Source organism: Candoia aspera, chromosome 4 (assembly GCF_035149785.1).
Source record: "Candoia aspera isolate rCanAsp1 chromosome 4, rCanAsp1.hap2, whole genome shotgun sequence".
Classification (NCBI taxonomy): Eukaryota; Metazoa; Chordata; class Lepidosauria; order Squamata; family Boidae; genus Candoia; species Candoia aspera.
The window spans coordinates 58,572,497-58,596,500 of NC_086156.1; the positions used below are offsets into that span (position 1 = coordinate 58,572,497).

Consider the following 24,004-nt stretch of genomic DNA (forward strand, 5'->3'; position numbering starts at 1 on the left):
ATTATACAAAACAAGTAATATAGTGAGATTCAGAAGATGTAAAGCTCTCCTGTCTAAAGAACCTCCCTTTGGAATTCATTTTCCTTTGTTACCATTAAATGACATATCTAGTGTGTGTTTCAATAAACAATTTTGAATTCTCAATAATTTACAAAGTGACCTCTCTTTCAAACAATTACTGCAGCCTAAAAGAGAATGCAGTGAAAAGAGTCTTGTTGGATTTGAGCAGGGAAGGACAGGAATACATTCCATCTCTAAAAATATAACCTGTTCTGTCCCTTCCTTCTGGAGATGAGCTTCCAACTCTTCAACCATCTGCCTGTTCAGTCACATTATTGTGTCTACAGGAGATCTCTAATAAATATTTAGGGGGACCAAAAAGCTCTGATTTGAACAAAGAATAATTTTCATTCAGCATTTGTTCTCATCACATCCCCAGAGTTTGCACCCCTTGGCTTTCATTTGAAAGATTTCTTATAAAACACGGGTGCCTCAATTCTCATGAAGGAAACTGGTCCTATGACAGGAGATTCAACCTCACCCTCTCTCACAATTCCTTAAAATTCTATTAAAACAAGTGTCATACTGGATGCCCACTGCCTAAATAGCCACATACTATCCATGACACCCAGCATCTAGGAATTTTTAGTGATATGCTAGGTGCTGAATGAAGAAAGAAAATGACAATCCTATCAATTCTGAGCAATCTCAGCTTCCTAGAGAAACACCTTCCCTTTCTCACAGGTTCACTTCTAACCTCAATATGAATCCCATACGCCCTCCCACAGCCGCCGCCACCCCCATTTAGTCTCATTTCTCGGCAGACCTGCCGTATCTCCACAAGCCTCGCTTACACTACTAGTACCCCCTTCTAATTCAAGTCCTATTTAACTGGAGGAGGGGCGCTCAGAGACACCACTCCCAGGCTACCCTTCGTAGGAAGCCCCGCCCCCTCGCCCTATAGACAACCCCCACCTTAACTTGCGTGAGCCCCATCCCCCGCCCCCAAGCACGACAAAGAGCCCCTGAGCGGGTGTGTCATTCTTTTCCTCTCCCCGCCGCCCGTTTCCTCGCTAGCCCGCTCCCTGGTTGTAGCACCTACTCCGCCGCCGGTGGCTTCCCGCCCACCGCGCTGCCTTTCACTTTCTGTCCGTGCGTCGGGTTCACTTCACTGTTCTTCCCTGTCTTCTTGTCCTCAGCTTCGGACAACAGAGCGCCAAACCCGGCGGCGGCCCAATGGCCACCGCTCTCATTGGAAAGAACCTGCCGTCGTCCAGATTGGATAGTTTCTCCCCCTCTCCGCCCAGCGGGGCGAGGCATCTACCAATCGGCGGCGGGAGGAGGCGGTGTCAGGAGCAATCGAGGGGTGGGGAATTCAATTCTCCCCCCACGTGCGGGGCGGGAAAGGGAGAGAGAGGGAAGTTCTTTGTTCTCGCGCTGGCTGGAGGAGACGGGGAGTTTTCTCCTTCCCCTCTTTTCAAAATCTTAATGTCCTCCTTTACCGCCAAGCTCTGTTCCCGTTTCCTCTGTGGAAATACGTGGCTGAAGCGTGAAAAGTCTTCCTTCTCCTGAGGTGGGATCGGAAAAAAAAATTCAAGTCCTCTCCGAACAGTGGGAATAAGTGCCCCAGCGGAGCACTCGTTCAACCAGCTTTTTAAGGAGGGCTGCCGTTAACGGTTTCAACAGCTGGAGGGCTTTTTTGCGCGCGCGCGCAAGCGTTTGTGAACGCGCCAGCGGTGGAACAGAAACACGCCTCGAGACCGGGCTGTGTGCCCGGCTCCCGCCGTCGCCTGTTGCAGTCGCCGCCCACCCTGGGAGAAGCCGTTTGCTCGGATAACGAAGCGGACGTAGGCAAATCGCCGTGGAGGAGCGAGTTTGCACAAAATATTTCCATGGTTTCGAACACCCGTTATGTTGCACCAGAGGATATTCAATACATACATTAAAGAAATACTAATAGCGGAATAGTGCTTTTGTTTTCAAATTCAACTGCAAATCGTAACACCCAATAACGTCGACAAAGAAGACAGTTACCTTGAACTTAAAATCGTACACCTTAGAAACTCAGGCTGCAACCGGGTATAAAGCGTGGCACGTATAGCGTGAGCCACATTTTTTTTTCAAGAAAGTAGATAAGATTGCATTGTGTTCACTTCCCTTTCCCGCTTCCCACGCGTTAGGGAGATAATTGTACTTCACGATACTTAAGTTGGCTGGTCGGCAGTAGTACAGTTGTTCTTGAGTATCTTTATTCAGAAGAAAGTCCCACTGCCTTTGTTTGCAGGACATATCCTTAGTTAATTTAACAATGATGTATGGAATTAACCATTAAAGTCAAGTGAAAAATGAGACTAAGATTAAATATAGAGAAAATCAAATTAATGTCAAAAGGTACAGCACCCAACCTTAGCATTAACAATGAAGATACTGAAGAGGTGGATAGATTCTGTCTTTTAGAATTGGCTGAAAACGGTAAAGGAACCAGCAGTCAAGAAATGCCCTGCAGACTAGCACCTGGTAAAGTAGCAATGAATCTTAGAAAGTATACTCAGAAGCTATGTGTCTATACCTACTTCTAAGTATACTTTCTAAGATTCATTGCTACTACAGAGATCAGAACTGCAAACAATGGTTTTCCCTGTGACAGACTATGGAAATGAAAGTTGGATTTTGAAAAAGTAGGAGAGAAAGTGCATTCACACTTTCGAAGTTTGGTGCTAGAGAAGACTCCTGAGAATACCAAGGATAACCAAGAAAAGTTAACGATTGGATCATAGAACAGAGTTCTTATTCAAGGCATGAATGAGCAGGCTCAAATTATTACATTTTGGAGATGTTATGCAAAGACCTAACTCTTGAGAAGTCTGTGATGCTGAGTAAGTTGGAAGGAAAGAGAAGAGGACAACCAATAGCAAGGTGGATGGACTCAGTTACAGGGATGATGGGTACATCGTTACAAAACCTGAAGGACCAGATCCGGGACAGATCATTATAGAGAAGTTCTATCTATATGGTTATAACACGGATTGGATGGCACATAAACAATTATTAGTCATAGACTTAACCCAATTGTCTGTTTGCAGAACTGAATAATAATTACACAGACTAGATTCACACAGTTGACTGTGGTTTGTGGATCAGTCTGTTATATGAATGCAATTCCTGTTTTGAGAAGAATAACTGAAACTTTTTTTTCCCTACAATAGGGGACAGTGCTGAATGTAAACTTAGGGGAAGAACTTTAATACTTTGCTCACGTTGTCTTGTATATGCTAAGGTGATACTGTAATAATAAAGAAAGATACAAGTATATAAGTTAAAATCAGTTAATATGCACATCATTATATTGTTTTTATTCATTTGATGATGTTCTAGGCTGCTCAACTCCCAATTATAAACAAAACAATCCAATTAAAACAATTATTACAATAAAATTGCTATTATGTTGGGTTTCAAAGTTGCTGCAATGAAGCACATCTCTGAATTGTTAAAGCAGCTACATCTTTTTCAAACCTCATGTGGTTGCTTTAAAGGTCGCTCCCAGATCTTCTGCAAAATTCTATATAAACAGCCATTTCTTTATGTACATCTTTCACATGCTTTACACATATCTGTTGTACAATACTTAACACACAGAAGAGATGTGCCACATGACCACTGAGGAGAGAGATTTTTGGTGGTGGCAAACAGGTATGCTATTGGTCTCAGTCTTGTTTCCCTTTTGGCACTAGGTGAAGTATTCTTTTAATGTGATGGTCAGGAATAGAAAAAGATTAACAGTGTGTTGGAGAGATTAATCCTAGGAAGATTAATTCTATGACAAATTTGAGGTCCATGAAGGAGAACATCTCAGTTACAAAGCAATGTGGAATCAAATGGCTATGGAAGCTAGCCATTGTGAATTAAGCAAGCAATTCAATTTTTTAAAGACTGCAGTACAGAGATAAGTTTTCAAAGATGATGGGAATTCCATACCTGTATGGGGCCACTACTGTGAAGGCCTGAACTACCATATTTAGCAGACTTTTATTTTCCTTGTTTCAACAGTGAGCATACTAGGTGAATCCCCAAAGCATATCTTAAAGCCTTTCACCACTAGCACCTAATCACAGCACAGACATGCCCTGGCAATCAATTTTTTGTGCCATGTCCTCATGAAATTGCTCACATATTTTCCCCAAGTTATATTAAGGCAGATTAAAGTCATCCTTAGATGTTCTGGTGTTCAAATAGTATTTTCTCCCGTAAGCATCCAACCAGCCATAGCAATTTTACTTCGAGTACCATCTGATGCAGTTCACTGACACTTCGTTATTGATGCTGTTAAGTGACACCTTTGGGCAATCAGCCAAGCATGTATTTGGCTTTTGTGGGCCTGGCTCCTCTGCTTCCTGGATACTATACTCCAGGGCCATTTTCCTTCAGGCAGTGTGAGAGACTAGTTTTCTCAGAGCGAGCATTTGCCATGGAGGTAAGGTTTAGAAACCTGAATCATTCCAGCTAGCAGCTGACTGGCAAGGGGGAATTATGATGAAGCAGGAGCAAAAGAATCAGGTCCCTCTCTGCCACTTCATGGTGCAAACTGTCCCTTCCCATGCTTGTCACCTTCAGGCTGCTTTTAAACCCAGGTTTAGTGCTAAATTTGTGCTCAGAAACAGCCCAAACAACAGTTGATAGGTAGGGAGGATATACCATGAAGCAACAGAGAGCTAGGTTGTATAGTTCTGTCAGCTTTTTGCACTATTTTGAACATACATTTAGTACTCTTCCAGTAGAGGACTAAATCTATGTGAATTAGCCATGCTTTAATTGGCAGATGGTTTTCCCACTGGCTGGTGATGGTGATAAAGTTGTAGGAGAGCAGCCATCCCTGCAAAGGAAATGATGATAATGTTCTCCAACTGCAAGCCAGAACAAAGGTAACTGGGGCTGGCAATAGGAACAGCAGAATTTCTGCCTGTTTTTCTGCTGACTCACAAATTTGAACAAAGCATTTTAAGCTGTAAGAAAAAGCTCTGTGTGTGCAAGCATTTCTATCAGGTTGGATGTAGTTCTTAAGGTAAACAAGTTGTAAACTATTTAGAGTTATGTTTAAAAGTTTTAAAAAAATGAAAAGGTTTAAAAATTAACCATAGCATGTTGGATTAGGCCAAGAAATATATGGCTAATCAATATGACTAATTTTAAAAAAGCATCTGTGTGGTCACATTTTACCACCAGATGATGGAAAGGTAGTTACATGTAAAATAACATAGTATTATCACATGAATATTTTTTGTTGTAGCACAGAAGAATTAATGGGCACAAGTTTGACAAACCAGAATGAAAACAAGGACAAAGTAACATTAGAGCATTTCAGCCTCCCAAGACATTCCATTACTGATCTCAAATAACCATACTGGGGTTGGGGAACTATCAGCACAATTGAGTGTGAGATTTCTGAACTCACATCAAAAGGTCTCAGATTTATCTCTGAAGGTCTCAACAAACACCATGGATTTTTAACATGTTATAACTGTTAATTGATAAAGTGCAGTATCTGTAATCTGTCTCATGTACATAAGTACCCCGTCTTCCCCTCTTCCCCCCACCTGTTTCATCTCAATTTAAATCCAACATCAGTTTAGCCACTCCATTTCTGTAGTTCAAAAAAACTTATGCCTTTTAATAAAATTTGTTAGTGTGAAAAGGTGCTGCCAGATTCCTCATTTTTGGCTACCATAGACTAATATGGCTCTTTTTCTACAAGTAAATATTTTGTAATCAATATCACAGCCAGTCCATCCTTTAATCAAGTGGAGGATCCACCTTACGGGCCAATTTGGAATACTCCTATCTTATTTACTGTATTTTTCACCTGTTTCACAGAGTATGATCTGAAATAGCTCACATCAATAAAAAGAAGGCAGAAGGTATAAAAACAGACAGGAAATTGACGTTTATATTCAGTTCAAGCTAGTCTGATCTTTTTTATATTTTTTAAATAAGAATTTTATTAAGTTTAAAGCAAAGATAAAAAACTACAAAAAACAAAAAAAACTACAAAAAGAAAAAAAACAAGAAAGTGAGAAACACAAGAAAAAGAATTTTAAAGATTACATAAGAAGTGACTTCTGACTTTCAACAAGAATATACAGTGATTTCCATAATCAATTCCTTGCTCTATATCAAACCAAGATCACATTATTTCTATAAATAAATAAATCAGCACACATAGAAATCACTAAAAAATTGCTAGTTCCCCATATATTAAAGAAAGAAAAAAAAGTATAAATGTCTAAGCCAGCTTCCTTCCCCTATACACAACCTTTATTCAATTATTTCCTTCCTAACACTATTCTATATATTTCTGTCTATTATAATAAAAATCAAATTATAAAAACATATAAAGTGTCTACTTTTTAAATTAATAATACTACAACAATCTTAACCCTATTAAACCTAAAACCAAACAATTATTATTATACCTTATATATACCTTATAAATCTTAAAAATCAAACAAACCTTAAAAAGAAACTAGTAAATCTTAATCCAAATCATTAAAAAAAAACATAATCATAAAAAACCTCATTGTCAATCCAATTAAGCATTCTTAATTTTTTTATAATTAATAATACTACAACAATCTTAATCCTATTAAACCTATATCCAAGCAATTATTATACCTTATAAATCTTAAAAATCAAATAAACCTTAAAAAGAAACCAGTAAATCTTAATCCAAATCATTAAAGAGACATAAAATCATAAAAAACCTCATTGTCAATCTGATTAAGCATTCTTAAATTTTTACCCCATCTCAAAATATACCAAGACATTTACATATCTCCATTTTACATACAAGGCATTTTTAATACAGAGATCAAGCAGCCCAACTGCCCCCTTAAAAACTCAGACTTCTCAGCAAAACATCTCCCACAAAGCAAGTTCTCTTCTCTCCCATAACATTCCCTTGGAAAGCCATAACAATGCCCCAGAAAAACAACTTTCTTAGTAGTCTGCAGCTCAGACTGTCCCCTTAACCCCTTCAGCACCAAAATGTAGTCTTTGCCTTGCATGACTTCAATCTCACTGTCAATAGAAACATCTCCATCTTTGCCAAAATCTCCATCTTCCTCCATAACATCTTCAGCCAGATGACACACTTTAGAAATAATATCTTCTCCAGTGTCCCTCATATTCTTCAGAATAGTTTGATGGCACTCCGAGAGAGTCTCTTTGAAGGTCTGCTTAAGCTAACAAGCTCTAAAAAAAATCTCCTCGAAATCCTCCATATTTCAGGCAGTAGATTATGGTGCCCCCTAGATACTTGACTCACACAGATAGGAGTTAATAAGTTAATAAAAGACTTCTGAATGAAATTGGCAAGAGAAAGTGTGCTAACAAGCAGGTCCTAGAGAAACAGAAAGCTGAAGATTCAAAATGGCAAATCCAACGTGCAGGAAAATATTCAATCCTACAAATTCAGTACAAAAATAATGACAGGAAGGCAATTATATATTTTCAGTCGTCCTTAATCAATGGGAAAACAAGCCAAAAATTTTAAAAAAAATAAAAACGTAAACCAGAAATAACAATAAGCAGCAAGAGGGTCTGCTTCTTCTTGATGTGGAAAGCCTCTTTTGGGGTACAGAAACTTAAAATATATATATAAACTGGGTGATTTAGAAATGGGGTGGCTCAACCTACTGTCCCTTTAAGGCTACAAACGTGTCTTGGAAATGGTGACGTCCCCCACCTCCTGTCATCTCCTACCAGATCGTCACAAATGCTGCAATTCTCTGGCTGCAAGACAGCGTTCAGGAGAGCAGATGGGGTGATTCCGAGCTTTTTCTTTATTCATGAAAAAGCTCTGGGCTCCAGGAAATAGCCTGCTGAGCCCCCAAAAAAGCATGCATTTTCAGCTCTGCCCACAAAACCCGGGGACACAGCTGCTCAGTCAGCCATATTCCCATCAGAAGTCCTGATCTTTTCTTTTATAGATGGAGGCTAGAATCATCTTTCCCCTTGTCCATATAGTCCCTACTCAAATTATCTGTTGGACATTTTTGGTCAAGTACAGCCAAATAAGCTCACTGCATCTCTTCTTTTCTAGACATTGGAGACAGCCAGGTTGATCTCCCCCTTTGCTTAAGGCTACCAGATCTGGAATACAAGAATCTGGTTGACCACTGATGACGATGATGTTATACATTAAAATGTGTCTGATTCAATCCTATGGACCAGGTCTCTCCACATTTTCCAATCTTGTATGACTTCTTTTAGTTGTTTTATGCTCTGGCTGGTATTGCCTTTGATGGTGTGTAGCTATGTTTTTTGTTTTCTTCATTTATTTTAAAGAAAAGATTTTGAGAGTGTGCATGCTACTAATCAAACAGTAAAGATAAATAGGTCATTCTGATGATAATTTAACATAATTTGTTCATAATTAATGCATGCCATACCAGGAGAATAACAGATCTGCAAAGCATCCTGTCAGCAGAAATTTGGAGCTTTTTCTCCTGTCTTTCCATTATTTCACTGTTAAGTCTTTAGCTCAAAAGAGTAGAAGAAAAGCATTTTGCAGCTAAGGTATGGTCAGCAGGAATACTAGAATAGCAGTGTGTTATACAGTAAGGGGTCTTGTAGAATATAGTACCCACAGAGGTAGTGGTCATCTAAGGCTGTGCACAAATATATGGGAAAAACCAAGTTGCAGCAGGCTCTTCTATGATGCTAGTTAGATTTCTTTTTGCCTTTGCAGTGCAACTAACTAATTTCCATAGTAGTAATTTGAATGCTTATTTATAGACCAATCATATTTCTGTTCTGCTTGCCATTGATTTTAATATTTTAATAAAATATTTGTCACTTTTACAAAACTTCTATTCTCCGGGGCAGGTTGTTTTTTTAACTCAGATTGCAAAATTGGTCTGGAGATTTGAGGTGGAAGGAGAGATTCATGACGTTAGAGATACTAACCAATCAATACAGTCAATTGTTGCAAACAGCTAGGATTTGTTTTTTGTTTTGTTTTTTTAACTCAGCTTTGGAGGGAGAAATCATTTGCACAGTGATTGCTTGGAGGGACATATTTCCCACTGCAGTTTTTATGTAACTACTTTATGTATTCACTAGAAGTAACTCCAAGTGAATTCATCATCACAGTATACTTCTATGTAAGTAAGTTCTGCCTTAAGTGCAACAAGAACAGATACTTTGTGTCTAGAACAGTGACCATGATCCACTAAAGAAATAGTTAAAAATGATCCCTCTAATTAAAGCATAAACAATAAATTATGTTCTGAGTCACAGTAGTATATATTCACTAATCTAGGAAAGAAAGATACTATTGATGGTTTTGATTATATTATTTTAAACTATATTTAATTTCCATTTTTATTTTGTCTTTGTTGTGCCATGCTGGGAGCCAGTCAAAACTGGGATTGTCAAACAAAACAACTCCAATCACAGGTTTCATGTTATAAGTAAAATCTACCATGTGTTGTGTGAGTCAAACATGTATCACTTAAACCCTATTTATTAATAGCTGAATTAAAATTTGGCTATTTAATTTTAGCATGGTATCTGAAAACAAAGCTTATTCCTGAATCTTTGCACATTCATATATCTATTCATTTGTCTAACATTTCTCCCAGTTTTTCTTGAAAGCTCAGAATCAAGCTCAGCAAGTACAGATGACTAATTCAGCGGAGTGAATGAAATGGGCTAATTATATAAACAAGCTACTGGGCTGTTTTGTTTTTCTATCACCGTTTTTATGCATGAGCATCTCACTTGTTAAACACACCATACGCTTGTGTGGCCCTCATCATTTCTGGAGACTGACAATCAGATTATTATCTATGATATTTGTATATAACCTATTCTCTAAGGAATTCAGGACAACATAGTTTTGCCATTTAATCTTCACAGTACTGTAACACTGTAAAGATGAATTAGGCATTGAAACAAAATGCTGAGTGTCATGGCTAAATTAGAATTTTAATTTAGACCTCCCCAGTTCCTAACCAACATTTAAACCACTTAAATACTTATCAAAGTATTTAAATCAAATATCTAATTTATAACAGGAACTACAATTCTAAACATTTATTTATAAGTCCCACTCAAGATAATTATTTTTCATTAAATGTAGGATTACATTAACACAATCTTAAAGCACACTTAATTAAGCCATACAAATCCACGATGACTAGAATTTTCCAAAGCAAAATCTAAAAATACATTAACTTTAATAGTAAATAGAATGGTCTTGAGGACCAAAGGTAGTCAAACTGTAGGAAATACTTATTTTAGAAATCACAATTGGGGAGGAAGGGCACTTTCACATAAGAGCTTTGTACCACTATGGGATGAATTCTGGACCTGTCTGATTTTATAGCTCTGGTGGTCTGGGGAAAATTCATGACCTCCCTCCCTGACCCCAAGGATGAAAACCCTCCTGAATGTGTCTGGGTGAATATTGAGGGGGAAAATGACATTGTTGTAGATGTGTACTACAGGCCACCCAACCAAACAGAAGACATAGGTGAAATCTTCATAAACCAGATTGCCAAGGTATCCAAGAAATACACCACCATGATAATGGGGTATTTCAACTACTGGGACATCAACTGGGAATCAAACTCTGTGGTAAGCAGGAGATCTGACATTCTTGACATGCCTTGCAGACAACTTCATTGTCCAAAATGTGGAGAAGGGAACTAGAGGTTCAGCTATATTGGACTTAATACATACTGTACTAACAGGGAAGAAGTGGTCAAAGAAGTGGAAACAGTTGGAACTTTGGGAGAGAGCGACTATATTCACCATATTGCAGGCAGGGAGAACTGAAGGTAGCCTGGTTCTGGATTTCAAAAAAGCTGACTTCAGCAAGCTATCGGAAGAAGTAGGAAGTACAGGTAGTCCTGGGGTTACAACAGCAATTGGGACCAGGATTGCCATAGCTAAGCAATGTGGTCGTAAAGCACAACATCACATGACCACATCGCTTAGCAACAGCAATGCCAGCAGTCCCAGATGCCATTGCAACCCCATGAGCTCAGGCTAGCTATGAATGCCAAGGGTTGTTTGGGTATGTGCAGAACAGTTGGCCTATTGGAAAAGATGGTGAGAAACAATAAGGCTGAATTGCTTAATTCCTAATCCTGCGGATGTAGTATACTTAGACATTAGTAAGGCATTTGATAAAGTAGACCATAGCCTCGTTCTTGATGAATTGGGACAATATCGGATGGATGGTCCCACTACCAGAGCGATTTGCAGTTGGCTGAACAACCATAGTCAGTATGTGGTCTTTAACAGGTCTATGTCCACATGGAGGATGATATGTGGTGGGGTATGTCAAGATTCTGTCCTGGGCCAAATACTCTTCAACATCATAAATGGCTTAGATGAGAGAATAAAAGGAATACTCATAAAATTTGCACATAACATAAACCTGGGGGCAGGGATTGCTAACACCCCAGAAGACAGGCTGAAGATTCAAAAGGACCTTGATAGACTTGAACATTGGGCCCTATCCAATGTTGTTCCGTGGTGAGAAATGTAAGGTTCTGCACTTAAGCAAGAAAAACCAGATACACAGGTACAAGATAGGCTGGACCTGACTTAGCAGTAATACTTGCAAGAAGGATTTGGGAATCTTGATAGACCACAGATTAAGCATGAGCCAGCAATGTACTGGAGCTGCCAAAAAAAGCCAATGAGTTTTTGGGCTACATCTACAGAGATATAATGTCAAGTTCACAGGAAATGATAGTATCGCTCTATGCTGCACTAGTCACAGTGCATATGGAATACTGTGTCCAGTTCTGGTTGCCACAACACAAAAAGTTCAGAGAAGACTGACAAAGATGGTGAGGGGCTTGGAGGTTAAATCCTACAAAAAGCAGTTGAAGGAACTTGGTATGTTTAGCCTAAAGAAGAGAAGGCTAAAGGGAGACATAACAGTCTTCTAAACATGTAGGGATCTCATAGGGCAGAGTGTGTGGATTTATTCTTAATAGCACTCAAGGGTAGGACAAGAACCAATGGGTAGAAGCTTAACAAACTTGAAGTAGTAATTTCCTGATAATGAAGTAATAAGTAATTTCCTGATAAAAATCAAGAAAAGATTTGACAGCTATTTGTCTGGGATGGTATGAGGATTCCTGCACTGGGCAGGGGATTGACTTAGACAACCCCCAAGTTGATTTTATTTCTGGGTTCTGCTCCTAGGTGCTTGAAACAACAATAAAGCTAGTTCTTCCTCTGAATCCCTGTTGCTCTGCGGAACTTGTGGGCAGTGTGTTTTCTAATTGTTAGGAACTCTAGCTTTACTCTGCTACTGGCTTCTGACTCAGGGCAGCCATTTCCCTCCCCTATCTCCATTCCCCCCCTGCTGGGATTTATTGTCCTGCCCCTGGTTCTCTTCTGCATGCTTTTCTATAATTTATCTGCCTACCCCTTGATTATAAAACTGCCAATTGCTATCATTTCACCTTCACAATTTGCATGAGCTTTTAACAAAGGAATGGCAATTTGGCAGTGGGAAGCAATGAGAGAGGGGGGGGTATTGCAAACAATCAGAGTCATGCAACATGTACTAAAAACATGGAGTGGGAACATTAGCAATGGATTTTATTTTCCTTTTTTGTTCTGAGTACAGCGGAGGGGATTTAGTTACTCCAGGACTAGCAATAGCTCTAACGGGGACACTGACAACATGACTTTTTTTGTACTGTCCTACTGATCAGCTGGAGATGTACACTGATTGGCTCATAGTGTTCCCTCCTTACTCGTTACATTCTGAGTATGGCATGAATCAAGACAATCATAGTTAGCTTGAAACTGTTTGGTAAGATATTTTGGAAAAGAAACAATAGTTATATATAAGTGCCCCAAATTTTCTGGGAAAATTTCCACACCACACTTGTCGATGTTATGATTTAAACAATTCCCTCCCATTCCCCATACTTTATAAGAATACAGCATAAGCCTGTTGGGTTATATTGCTATCATGTAAATTTGGCTCTCATTCTGTTATAATATCTGCTACTTTCTGGTACTGCCAACTGTTCTGCAGAACCACTGCCGCCACCCTGATTCATCAAAAACTTCATCCTCTACTATGCTCCTGTTTAATTCTAACAGAATTAAGACAGAATTGCAGTCTGGTCTGCCTCAGTTCATTTCAAAATCCATTACTGTCATGCAAATCTACAACGGCACAAGCTTTTTTGAAACAGGTATTTCATCACCAATGAATAACTGAAAGATATGCCTTCATATGGAAAATACATTCATGTGCATAATACAGCTGAAAATCCAGTTCTCAAACATCACAGTGAATACTACAATCTACTGGCTGATCCATGATGCCTAAGTAATTAATAAAAGATATGTCCTGACCATGACAGCAAATGACTTGACTACACTGCAAAACATAGATAGAAAATATGTGTACAAAAATCTATAAAAACAATTATGTGCATACTGTTTCCTATCAGGTGATGTTTTCGTGTAGTTTTATTACCTCTTATGGCCTTACAGGAAACACAGGTAGGTGATGGTGCATGGAAATTTCATTTTGGATTGATTAGGGGATAATATACCACGTTACAAAGGAGACCAACCTGGCCCTTTATTTCAGACAGGTATGGAGAGGCGGCATAGAGATTCTATTCCTGTAAAATAGAATCCTCAGTTCATATCAACAATTATTCTGGGACAGATGAAAGAGCAGCACTTTAAATCCATTTACGGGGACACTTTTTGCCCCATCCACTGGGCACCATAAAAAAACAACGAATTGCTGTTCTAGCTAGGAAGATCACCTCAGCCTGAACTGCACATATCGGTAGTCCTTGACCTACAATCATTCATTCAGCAACCGTTTGAAGTTATGATGGTACTGAATGAGTGATTACGATCAGTCCTCAGAGTTCTGGCCATCCCAGCACCCCCCCACCGCAGTCAAGTGATCACAGTCTGGGTGCTTGACAACTCATTCCCACTTTTGACCAGTTGCCAAGCAGCCACAATCATGTGATCGCCATTTGCAGCCTTCCCTGCCAGCTTCCCCAGAAAGTCAATGGGTAAGCCAGCAGGGAAGGTCACAAGTCATGGGGGTAAGTCTCCCCCACCCTCATAGGCTCCCCCACTCCCTCTTCGCTTGTGTCACACTGGCCACTCATGTACAGCTGCACACCCTCCTTGACCTGCACAGTGCTTCTTGCACACCCCCTTGCACCCTTGTACACCCTCCCCGTCCCGTGTGGCACCTCTCGCAGTCACTCCCCAACCCATGCCTCTTGCACACATTCCCCGACCCTCCCCCGCACTCCTGAGTGCCCCCTCACCTCTCATCTGCCTGCAGGCCTGGGACTTCCTGCCAGCTGCCCCCACTGACTTTGTTTGTGGGAAGCTGGCAGGAACTTGACTCACCTAACCACCATGGGATTCAGTTAACAACAGCAACCAGGACTGCAGGGATTGCCATCACTAACAACATGATTGCGCTTTACGACCACATCGCTTAGTGATGGAAATTCCTGTCCCAGTTGCCATTGTAAGTCGAGGACTACCTGTATGTGCCAACGTATTGCTCAATTTTTCTTACTGGCCTTGACACAGGAGTGTTTCTAGCCAGGTTGGTTGCTTCAGTTATTACATTTTTCCTACGTTACATCTCATCTTTTGTCATTCTGGGCTAAATGAAATAAAATATACCATTTTTATAATCATTTTAAAACAAAGATATTGGGGGTGGGTTGGCAGGAAGATTGGCAACTGTAAAAAGATGGAAGGGGAGGGGTTTGAAGGATTGATGGTAATAGTGGGAAGACACTGGAATGATTATTATTGTAAACTGTCAGGAGTCCATGATTGATTTGAAGAGTTAAATGTGATTTTAAAATAATAAAGATCAGGAGGTGAGCTAGCAGGAAGATCAATGGCAGCAGAGGAACACACTAGGGAGATGGGAGGTGTACACTGGAACCTCCTGTTGCCTAACTTAAGTAACTTAAATAACACCACTCCCTTGAAAGACTGGTCTCCCTTCACTCTTTGTTCCTTGTCTTTAGAGAGTGGGAGTGAGGGCAACTCCTGCCTTTCTTGGTTAACATATATGAGCCACTAAAGGAGAAAATAATTGTTTAAAAAGTAATGTAAAATCAATAAAATACTATTTTGTATGTAATAGTTCACACATTGTACAACATCAGCCCTACTTGGCAACAAATCAGGTACAGACTAACGTCCAAGTTTTGCAGCTGCTGGGGAGCGAAGAGAAAAACACATGGTAGGACATAGGATTGTTGTTGTGCGGAAAATAGGAGGAGGAAGGAGTATGAGGTATGTTTGCCGCCTTGAGTTATTTATAAAAATAATAAAGGTGGGTAGAAAATAAATAAAATAAATAAATAATACATAGCTTGATGGATTGCGCAGGACTTATACATAATAACGCCAAGTATAAATATGATGTTTGGAAATTAGCTCCTCTTTCTTGTTCAGCATATAGCAAGTGAACTGTAAATTTAAAACAGGACTTTGTGTAATTTGCAACTCATCAAATTGAATGTTGCCTACCAGCCATCTACTATGGGCTCTCAGGCAGGGGATGTACCAGGCTCATTTTATCATCTCAGGCAACATAACCTGATTTATTAATCACCAGATGGATAGCTATATGTGGATGGTTGGTTATATTCAGATTGGTGAATACGAACTGTGTTCGTTTGTTATAATTTATTCAGGTAGCCATATAATGAAAGATATTTAATTATGTCCTACTCTTCCTCCATGGGACGCGGTGGCGCTGCGGGTTAAACCGCTGAGCTGTCGATCAGAAGGTCGGCGGTTCGAAACCGCGCGGCGGGGTGAGCTCCCGTTGCTAGTCCCAGCTCCTGCACACCAAGCAGTTCGAAAACATGCAAATGTGAGTAGATTAATTGGTACCGCTTCGGCGGGAAGGTAACGGCGTTCCGTGAGTCATGCTGGCCACATGACCCGGAAGTGTCTATGACAACGCCGGCTCTAAGGCTTAGAAACGGAGATGAGCACCGCCCCCTAGAGTCGGACACGACTGGACTTTACGTCAAGGGAAACCTTTACCTTTACCTTTTTACTCTTCCTCCGAGCAGCTGAGGACAGTGTGTGCAAGTCTAACACTTCCTCTGTTCTCATATATCTCTGAAATAAGCTAGACTGAGAGTTGCTATCAGATCAAGATCACCTGGAGAGCTTCAGAGTAATCTGTCTTTATAACAGTTGACCAACACTAATGTTAAATTTCTTCTCTTTTATGGGAAGGAATGGGGAAAGGTTTGGAGGAAAGTTTAAAATCATGGGACTGTGAAAGCTTGACAGTTTGTATGATGTTATAATGGCCAAATGATCAGCTTTCTGGTGATACATTTTTAGGCTGCAGTACCCTAGAGGGAGGGACGCGGTGGCGCTGCGAGTTAAACCGCTGAGCTGTCGATCGGAAGGTCGGCGGTTCGAAACCGCGTGGCGGGGTGAGCTCCCGTTGTTAATCCCAGCTCCTCCTCACCTAGCAGTTCGAAAACATGCAAATGTGAGTAGATCAATAGGTACCGCTTCGGCGGGAAGGTAACGGCGTTCCGTGAGTCATGCTGGCCACATGACCCGGAAGTGTCCTATGGACAACGCCGGCTCCAAAGCTTTGAAACGGAGATGAGCACCGCCCCCTAGAGTCGGATTCGACTGGACTTTACGTCAAGGGAAACCTTTACCTTTACCTTACCCTAGAGGGAATGTAATGCCTGATGACTTGAGAATCAGATCCAACATCATGCAAAAACTCTTCAGGTTTAACAACAGAAATACTCCCATTAGCAATTTTTGGTGAGATATTTGTTTGTTTGTTTAATCTAATACAGGGCTAGAGTACCACCAGCAGACTAGCCATCAGGTTTTCCATCATAATACCAAACCTGGAAATAAAAATGTAGAGGGATTTCCTATTTTACTTATAGAGGAGGAATACAATCTCAACTCTGTGATGACAGTTACCTTTCAAGGACAAAGCTTCTGTATTAGGAAAGCACCTATAGGTAGTTTTGATTGGCATCTAGCCAACTAAATGCTAGAAATGCCAAGCAGTCAAACAAACTGCCCCCAAAAAGAAGAGGGGAATGAGCTAGAAAGAACAGTATTCAGTCTGCTATTGTGTTTTCTTCACAAGCTTCCCAGAATAACTGCTGAAAAGTTGTTTTAGTTAAACTGTATTTAAAATATACCAAAATATAATGAAGTTTTGAGTAACACCTGAAATCCAAAATATTTCAATTAAGCACTGAAATCAGATGATGAATACAAGTTAAAACATACTTACGTGTGTCTTGGAAAGCCTGCTATTTGTGAAACGAAAAGAGAAAGTTAAAACTGGATCAGTTAGTTCCCATGCTGACTGGAGAATTCTAAGAGATGAAGTCCACACATCTATAAAAAAAAATCGCTCCTCACCCTTATGGGTGATATGCGTCTTCCTCAACCTCGGGTCCTCTACCAGAGGCCTGGGAATTTGAGGGTTCTGCGCAGTATCTTAGCTGTTCCTAGCACTGCACTCTTCTGGACAGAGAGCTCTGAGGTTCCTCCTGGGATCTGTTGGAGCCACTCTCCCAGCTTAGGAGTCACAGCCCCAAGTGCTCCTACCACCACTGGAACCGCTTTGGCCTTCACTTTCCACATCCTCTCTAGTCCCTCCTTCAGGCCCTGGTACATCTCCAGGTTCTCATACTCCTTCTTCCTTTTTTTTTAAATAGAGCTTTATTAATTTTCAAGATATAATTAAAACACAAAATACGGAATATAGAACATATAGAATACAAGTCTAAAAAAGAAACAAGAGAAACTAAAACAGTGCAAAAATTGACAGAAAATCATGTAAGACAGATGGCTTCTGACCTTCTCCAACACAGATTCTCTTGCTATTAATTAAACATTTAGTAACATTATTTCTCTAAAATCAAACCATTTAATCATCAAAACCCCAAATCAAAACTTCATTTTTTTGTGTTACAAGCAAATATTCCAAAAGCGGCTTCCAAATAGAAACAAATCCAGTTACAGTATTTTCTGTTATCAAGTGATGTCAGTTTAGCCATTTGTGCCAATTCCATTATCTTAATCATCCAATCCTCCATTGAGGGACTCTGTGCATCCTTCCATATTTGAGCATATAAGAGTCTTGCTGCTGTTATATAAGAACAGAGTTCCATGTTGCTTCTCAAACTGTTGGTCCATCAAACCCAAGAGAAACAGCTCCAGTTTCAATTGTAAGTCCACTTTGAGAATCTTTTGAATAATAATACACATTTGATTCCAGAATTTCTTAGCTTTTCCACAAGTCCACCATAAATGATAGAAAGTTCCTTCACCTTGTAAACATTTCCAACAAACATTTGATACCCCATTATACAGTTTGGACAGCTTATTGGGAGTTAAATACCAACGGTACATCATTTTATAAAAATTCTCTTTCAAATTATAATTCAAAGTAAACTTCATATCTTTGTTCCACATATTCTCCCATTGTTCAAGCATATTATACCCAAAATTCCTAGCCCATTTAATCATACAGTCTTTAACATATTCATCTTCTACATTCAATTGCAACAACATTTTATACCTTTTCTTAATAAGATGCTCATCGTTTGTACAAAGTTCCATTTCAAATTGTGTTTTTTCATTAACAAAATTATATACCTTCTTATCAATTAAACTGTTCTGACAATTGTGCAAAATTAAACCAGTGACAAATATGACCTTCCAATTCTAGTTGTTCCCTTGTTTTAAGTTTAGGTATCCCTTCTTCAAAATTCAGCAAATCTTCATATCTCAACCAGCCTGCCATTTCTCTTCTAAAAAAAGCTTCTTGAGGGGACAACCACATAGGTACATTAGGAGACAATATTGGTTTATATTTATTCCAAACCCTCAATATGGCACATCTAACAAAATGATTTTTAAAATCTTTATTAACTGTAGCTTTATCATACCACAAGTAGGCATGCAACCCAAATCAGAGATCATGTCTTTCTAATTCCAATAATTTCTTGTCCTTCAGAGTCACCCAATCCTTCATCCATAGCAAACAGCAGGCAACAAAATACAATTTCAAATCAGGCAAACCTAGACCTCCTCATTCTTTGGCATCTTCTAACAATTTATACTTGATTCTTGGTTTCCTCCTTTGCCAAATGAACTTAGAGATATCTTTCTGCCATTGTTCAAATGGTAAATCTGTTGTCAGAATCGGTATTGTCTGGAACAAAAACAACATTCTAGGCAAAGCATTCATCTTAATCACAGATATCGAACCCATCATTGACAGTTCTAATTTTTCCCACCCTAACAAGTCTTTCTTAATATCACTCCACAATTTAATATAGTTATTCTGAAAAAACATACAACTCGTGTTTGATAATGTCACCTCCAAATATCTGACCTTTTTTTTCAATTTTAAAACCAGTTTTACCCATCAACATTTCTTGATTGTGTGTAGTCATAATTTGGATCAACATCTTTGTTTTTTGTTTGTTTACTTTAAGTCCAGCTAATGATCCAAATTCCTTTAATTTCTTCATCAAATGTTCAACAACATTCAAAGGGTCATGTAATATTAAAATTAAATCATCCAAAAAGGCCCTCAGTTTGAAGACCTCCTTCTTTATCTTCAAATCTTTTATTTGATCATCTTGTCTAATGTCTCTATTCAGAACTTCCAAAACTAAGATAAAGAGTAAAGGTGATAAAGGACATCCTTACCTTGTTCCTTTCTGTGTATGACAAGGCTCAGTTAAATTGCCATTTAGAATAATATGCGCTTTTTGAGGTACATAAATTGATTTAATTTCTTGAATAAAATTATCTCCAAAATGCATATTTTCCAAAACTTTGAACATAAAGGTAAAGGTAAAGGTTTCCCTTGACGTAAAGTCCAGTCGAATCCGACTCTAGGGGGCGGTGCTCATCTCCGTTTCTAAGCCTTGGAGCCGGCGTTGTCATAGACACTTCCGGGTCATGTGGCCAGCATGACGACTCGGAACGCCGTTACCTTCCCGCCGAAGCGGTACCTATTGATCTACTCACATTTGCATGTTTTCGAACTGCTAGGTGAGCAGGAGCTGGGACGAGCAACGGGAGCTCACCCCGCCGCGCGATTTCGAACCGCCGACCTTCCGATCGGCAGCTCAGCGGTTTAACCCGCAGCGCCACCGCGTCCCTTGAACATAAAAGTCCAGTTCAAATTGTCAAAGGCCTTCTCTGCATCTAAGAAAATGAGAGCTGCTTGCTGTTCATTGTGTTGTTGTAGATATTCTATAATGTCCAAAACTATTCTCACATTGTCTCTTAATTGCCTTTTGGGTAGAAACCCACATTGATCTTGGTGAATAAAGTCCTGTAAATTTTTCTTCATTCTTCATTGAAATGGGGTGGTCAGTTTTAGAGTCCGTTTAAACGGCTGCAGCGTGCCTTGGGAAAGGATGATAATCCCACTTCCCAGCTGATCACTCACTGCTCAATCTGTAAACTTCGTTTACAATCTTCTGGCTATGACCAGCCATCTGGAGGACACAGGGGGTAATTCCTAGGGTTCTCCTTTATCCAGGGAATACTTTTGGGCTCCAGGGGATCCTGCCCAAGCCCTAAAATGCCGTGCTGCTAGGTCTACTTATGAAGCTAAATCACAAAGAGACATTTTTCAAGCTGCCATTCCCACCAGAAGCCTCATACTCCTTCTTCCTGATGTTGTTGTCACTTGACATCACTGTATCTATTGCCACTGCTGTCTTCTGGTCCCTGTCTACTACCACAATGTCTGGTTGATTGGCCAATACCCGCCTCTCCATCTAGAGCTGGAAGTCCCACAGGATCTTAGCCCTGTCATTCTCCATGACCTTCTGTGGAATCTCCCATCTGGACTTGGGAGGGTCTAGCCCATATGCTGTGCAGATATACGCTGTTCACAATGCCAGCTACTTGGTTGTGCCATTCAGTGTTTGCTGTTCCTGCCTGCATCTTACACCCTGCCACTATGTGTTGGACTGTCTCTGAGGCCTCTCTGCACAGTCTGCACTTTGTGCCTGTCTAGTGTGGTAGACCCTTGGCACAAAATTATATATAATTTTTATTGAAGGTTTTAATTACAGTAAGAAAAACTAATAGAAACTAAACTCAGAGAAAGAAATGAAAGGAAAAAGGAAAGAGTGAGATAAAGAAAAAGAAATATATAAAGAAGTAACTTCCAATCTTCATCACAACAAGTATAAACAAGTTTGGTAGCTCTTCATCCCCTATAAGGTTACAAACAGATATCTCTTCTTCCCATAACCCCATCCCTTATCTATAAGCAAATCCATAAGACATCAAGTTTTCAAACCTGATATCAGCCAAAAGTCCATAAAGGTTGCCAAAACTTTATAGAAACAATATTTTTAACCTTGATCAAATAAACCAACTTTATATTTCTTCCTTTTACTTCTTAAAATCTTAATCTTTAATTCATTCAAACATTGTCATAGGATCTGTTCTCCCTTTAATTCTTCTTTTTCCCATCACAAAGGCTTCTTTGAGACTTTAACAAGCCTCTTTTGTAAATCCAATAAAAAGACAACACCCAGGTCATTCTCTTGGTTTATCATTTGTATTTCTCCTTTAATTTTTGAAACTTCATCCAATGTATGTATGTATGTATGTATTCATTCATTCAGTCATTCAGTTTATATACCCACTGATCTCAGACTAGTGACTCTGGGTGGCTAACAATAATAAAAACAATCAAACGATTAAAAATACAAAAAATTAAATATAAATATAGCCAAGTGATCTTAAAAACCATCAGTGTCAGCACAACAATGAAAAGTCTCTAATCTCTGTTATGACTTATAGTAGACAAAATAATTCTGGTTCCCATGAAAAGCTGTTTATTTTATATAATTAGTTTCAAAATCTTATAGTAAAAGTTTCAGTGCCCCAAATTTGTCTGGAACAAATTTGTTTATAACTTTCTTTGTTCAAACTCCTATTTAGCTTTTGCTGTTTATTTCAAATTCTTTAAGTTCTTAAACTTATAGTTAATTTTTCTTTTAATATATTATTTTATTAGTATACTGATTATATTAATAATAATAATAATATAATATATTATTATTATTACTATATTCAAGATTCCTAACAAAGTCAGCCTTGCACTAACACAGTTATTCTACATTTTCCTCCGTAATGGATTTTTCTAATATGGAAAAAGACAAAAGAAAGGTGGGAAGTATGGGAAGTTTTCAAGTGGATAACAGTTCTGCACAAAATGCCTTGGCTGGAAACAGCTAATTGCTGTTTCTTTGCCTGATAAATAATGTCCTCTGCACATGCTCCGTTCGTGGGTGGATTATGCATAGTGGAACCTCTTTGCATCAAAACCTCCTCAAAATGGTTTCAAACAAGAGCAGTAAAGAGCAGACCAATACCACCTACAGTCTGCTCAGAAATCTTAAACTCTCCTTTGTACTTCTGTAGGGGACATTCTTTTAGACACTGTCTGTAATTTTAGTAGCACTATAAATGTATTTACCTAAGTCTTATTTTTTCTTATACATTTATACTTAGAGCAATGAAAAGTTTATTACACTCTTTTTAATTTTTAAAAGTAATTATATATATTGTTTCAAGATTGATCTGTTTCCAAAGGAGGGAGAGCTGCTTTCCCTAGTTACACCACTCATGCTCCAGGCCTATGAAGTGGCACTATAGAATATTTCATTTTTACCTCCTTTATTTTTCTGTTATTTGCCCTAAGAATATAAATAATGAGATCCCTATACAGTATGTCTCACAAACCATGGTTAAAGGGAGGATGCCAGGTAAAGACATCCCGTTGAGGGAAAGATGGGGGCAGTAGTAACAACCTAGCAGCTATGCCGAAGCAAAAATGTAGGGCCTGGGTGTGTAAAATCTAGAGGACCTCTCATAGAGATCACTGAGATCTTCCAGCTTTCTTCCTATGGGCTCAGAGCTGCCATCAGAGTTCCAATTTCAGCTAATTAATTATTTGGAAAGGATGTGTGTAGAGACAGGTTTGTTTTCTGTAGGTGCCAGAGTCTGGTGCTGTCTACTTAATTTCTGGGTAAAATTCCCACAGACCATTTTAAATCAGCCTGGCTAGGAAGAGCTCATAGCAAACTTCAGTGTTTAGGTCTTTCTTTAGGATTTGAAAATGCCAGGAGTCATCTTAAGCAATGTATCTGGGATATTAATTTTCAAGCCAGTCTAAGCCTAGTATCTAACCCTGTGGTTCATGGATTTTTCCCAAATGGGCATGTGCCATCGTCTTATCTCTCCTCAATTCTAATTCTGGAATTTCATTGAGCCTTCACCTTGGCTAGATTGGATGCACTACCTGCTGTAGTCTTGTGGAGGCAATATAAAGACATTCCTTTTCAGCAGCGCTTATGCCCACGTGGAGATGGCTCTGTGGAATCCCTAAGCCAGATGCTGTTCTCTTTACGGGGAATCAAGGAAGACATCTACCTATCCCATTTTAAAGAACTTCCCTGGTAGGGAGCACAAGGCTTCTCTTCTATCTGACCAGGACCCTGACATCTCTTTCCAGGTTGCCCAATTTTGTGCCACCCGTCCTACCCACAGTTGAAAAGTAGTACAAATTTTGATGATTGCCACTGTTATCTGTATTATTGCTACTTTATTTTTTTTTGTATTTTATGTCTATTTTTCAGTTTTATCAATTATAGGTTTAAGTATTTTTATTGTAGGTAGTGTTCTCTGGCTTAAAGGCCATAACAAAGGTTTTGATTTGATTGAAAAAGGCTTTAAGTATTGGTGTAGTTTGTAACACTTAATTCTCCTTTCCTTGGGTATGTTTTCAGCAGCAGCATACAATATTTTATGAGTGCCAAACAAATAGTAAAAGTATAACATAAGCATTAAAATATAGCTTTAATAGCCAGAAAATCTTTCCAAACAACAGTAGGCT

The 24,004-nt window shown here is 39.2% G+C and overlaps 1 protein-coding gene across 3 annotated transcripts in view; it reads right to left on the minus strand.

Annotated features, from left to right (window-relative positions):
• The window catches only part of EZH2 (enhancer of zeste 2 polycomb repressive complex 2 subunit), a 59,382-nt gene extending 58,116 nt beyond the window's left edge, over positions 1–1,266 (minus strand). For 2 of the 3 annotated variants that reach the window (XM_063304209.1, XM_063304206.1), the window contains exon 1: positions 1,103–1,266. The gene's annotated coding sequence lies outside the window, so the exon portion shown is untranslated. Of the gene's footprint in view, positions 1–1,098 lie in introns of all 3 variants that reach the window. The other variant, XM_063304207.1, reaches the window with a different exon arrangement.
• Between the last annotated feature and the right edge of the window lie 22,738 nt (positions 1,267–24,004).